Genomic DNA, 3,630 nt, shown 5'->3' with positions numbered 1-3,630 from the left:
TAGAGATTGTGGCCTGAGTCCGGGAGAATATGTGCCCGGATAATCTCAGCGTGAGGAGTAAAGTAACCAAACACCGAACTCACCCGAACTTCAGGGGGAAAAAACTGGAATCAGCTGCGGCTGCCGGGAAACTCTTGGGCTGCTGGTGCTGTCGGCGGCGGCGGTCACGTCCGATTGGAATCTGCCCTGGTGCTGTTTGGCTACAGGTACCGAATTCGAGCAAGAGCGAAGGATTGCTTGATTGAGGATTATGGCTACTCGTGGTAGGGGGACACAATGGGCAGCACTACCCACTACTTCTGCCATGCAGCTGCGACGAGAAGGACTGGATGCTAAGCCAGGCAGTAAGAAGGGAGAATTACGGGCCAGTAAGGGAGATACAATGGAAACAAGCATTTGCAATGCAATTGGTCTCACCTTTGGGACCTTACATATATTTAGCTGTGCAGCACATTAGCCTGGGTGCTGAAACATCTACTGTTCTTTAACATGGAGGGAAAGTAAGCACCAAACTGCGTGACACGCCAGGTCTGGGAGCACATGGAGAGAAATATTGCCTTTCAGCGGGAAATGGTATAGTCCAAAGCTCTGTTTTTATTATAAAATCAGGGCCTTTGGTGGTCATATCACTGAAAATACAAGATTTGAAAAAAATATTATTGTCTACAGGTGCTTTTTTAGGGTGATACGACAGAGCTGTTTGGGAATCGCTCAATGCTCTTCTGCCGATGAAATGTCAGAAAACAGGAGACAGGACTTTGTTGAGGTAGTACGGGAAGGCCAGGTAGTCTCCAACCAGTCAATCAGTGCTTCTTATGAATCTGCAGACCCTACTGTCATGGAAGTTTGTCACAGCATCTCCATGTGGTTACTTGCTGCTCAGACTTACAGACCACCATCAGGACATAAGACTCCAGTTATTCAATGTGCAATTTGTGCCCTAGCTAAAAAACCGTGGCCATTGAAGTGCTAATGTGCTTCAGCATGTAAAAGTGCATATTATAACAAACTGAGGACATCTTCCCCATCCAGGACACTCTAGCCTTATGTTTCGTTCCATGTGATTTAGTTGTACAAGCCACATTGGAGGAAAGGATATGAGCCATTTTTCAGAAATGTCACTGGTTGCTGCAAACAGCACATTCGATTGTATGGTTACCGGGGTCCAAGACATCCTGTATCTTCCTAGACCCCAATGCGTTTCTCCACATGAGGCCGTGCAACAGTGCCTGGAAGACAACTGCTCCTAATAAAAAGACATTTTGGAAGACAATGTGAATCTTACAATTCCAGTTAAACAATTCCTCAAGGGGTGGTGCAAGAGACACAATATCTTAAAGGGAATTCCCGTTTACCAAGGCCTGCCAACCCAAGCAATTGTGATAGATGCTTCTCTAATAGAATAGGAAGCTTATCTAGGATATATATATTTTTTTTTTTTAACAAAGCAGGTATTGTTTAATGTAAAATGTTTTAGGACTGCATCTATTTGCACACACGGCAATAAATGTAAGCAATATACAGACAGGTAAAATGCAGATCTTAACTGAAAGGCAGTTTTGCACTGATTGAAGACTGAAATTATTGGTTTTATTTGGTCACAAAAAGAAAGCAAAAGTAAAATCCGCCAGGACATGGCGTTCAATTGATCTTCTTACAAGTGCAAACTATGTTGAACAAGTACTCATTTCCTGATATTCCTGGAACTATTCCGATATCACAACATGATAAACAGTCTTTTTTCAGTGTGTCCATATCTAATTCCACAGTTGACTTTAGATTCATCCTCACAAACGGGTTCATACCTACACCAAAGGTAAGAGGGTGGTCGACTGTCAATGTAACTGATGCAAGCCATGGAAACTTCATCTGCAGGTTGTGCTTCCATTCAGAGTACAGTAAGCGCACCCACAATAACACCATTTCCTCAAACACTTCTACGGTTTGAAGACTGGGAGGAAGAAAATGAAGGTGGCTCATATCTTCAGATCTGAACTTCACCCATTAAGATGTTCTAAAGACTCTCCCAGACGTCCTTCGAATATTTATTTTATCTTCTCAAGCTCAAGATTTTATCAGTTTCAGATCAAAAGTGCACCTGAAAAACCTTCAGATTTTGATCGAAGCGTCTTTTGCACAACAGGTTATCTTCCATCAGTTGCAGTTCTCCAAAAGTAGTTTGTGAAATATTTTAGCAGTCACTTTTACACAGCTTGATGGTTTTGTCATTCTCTAGTGCGGCTGATGCAATTATGTTTTCTGTTGGGCGACATGCAGTTGAGATTACAACATCTGTATACCCCTGTAGCTTCTGTACAATTTCCTTAGTCTGGAGGTTCCAGATGTAAACCAAGTTGTCTTCTGAACCAGAAACAATCCACTTGCCGCCAGTTACAGAGAAGTTAGCAAATATGCAATACATAGGTGTAGGTTTTCAGGCACTTTCCTTTGCTGTAGTCCCAAAGTTTTAAAGTATTGTCTAATGTTGCTGCTATAATATATTTGCCGTTTGGAGAGAATTTCACAAAAGACACTGGAGGGTTGTCATCATGAATCAACGTTTTTAAGCACTGGTCGGACGCAGTGTCCCAAATTCGGCAAAGACCATCATAGCTACTTGAATTTATTAAGGAGCCATCACGATTAAAATGGACAGCTGACACTGGCTCGGAGTGTGCTGGCAGGGTCTTAAGGCACTTTCCAGTCTTCACATACTAAATTCTAGCACTTTCATCAAACGATCCTGACACAATGAGGTTAGACTGGAGGCTGAAGTTGCAGCAGAAAACGTAGTTACTGTGACCCTTCAGGGTCTTTAAGCATTTTCCCGAACTGACGTCCCAGAACTTTAGCGTTTTGTCATCAGAAGCAGACTAAAGAAGGTTGGAATCAGATGACCAAACAACATCAGAGATTTCCCAATTTATGACCAGATATAGTCTTCTCAAATTTCCCATTAAATGCTCCCCAAATTTTGATAAGCTTCTCAGCAGATGAACTTGCTAACCATTCTCTGTTTGGACTGAATTTGACAGAGGATACTAGGTAGTATTTGATGTTGTTCGAAAGAGGATTCAAAGCGAGACCCTTGGAATACAGGAAACGCATATGCTATCCAGACATCGGAAATGGCCCGTGTGTCACAGGAACAGTATAAAAAACCAGGGGCTGCATTTTGGTACCACTCTCAGTTGGTGAAGTTGTCCTGGAACTGTTGGTCACCTCTAATGCTGCTGATTTCTTTCGGGGGTACTGTAAGTAAAATTAGTAATGGCAGCGTGCAATTGCTCTCCTGTCTTTGCTTGACGGCCTATACAGGGGGTTATGAAGAGCCTATAGCTGGGCGGTGTTCGGCCTGCACGCACGGGAACGCTTGCGGCGGTGGCTCGCGGCGAGGCGGGCCATGAAGCGGGAGGGAATATCTGAGACCCGACAACGAGTGCAGACGAGACCGAGGGCCTCTAGGATATCTCACAGTGCAAGGAAGTTTGCAGTGCAAAAGACACCAGTACCGAAGTAGCATGGTTTAACATAAAATAATTAAATACGTTCACTACAAGATGGTACCGCGACCGTCCGAATAAACATACAAATTTAGGGTAATGAAAATAAAAATATTGCAAGAGACAG

The 3,630-nt window shown here is 43.3% G+C and overlaps 1 pseudogene; it reads right to left on the bottom strand.

Moving 5' to 3' along the window:
- Positions 1–2,191: 2,191 nt before the first annotated feature.
- LOC146809800 (WD repeat-containing protein 5 pseudogene) lies at positions 2,192–3,108 on the bottom strand (annotated as a pseudogene).
- Positions 3,109–3,630: the final 522 nt, after the last annotated feature.

The sequence above is a fragment of the Triturus cristatus genome, chromosome 7 (assembly GCF_964204655.1).
Source record: "Triturus cristatus chromosome 7, aTriCri1.1, whole genome shotgun sequence".
Lineage (NCBI taxonomy): Eukaryota > Metazoa > Chordata > Amphibia > Caudata > Salamandridae > Triturus > Triturus cristatus.
Note: the sequence above shows the minus strand (reverse complement) of the source record. Positions and strands in the feature narration are given on the sequence as shown.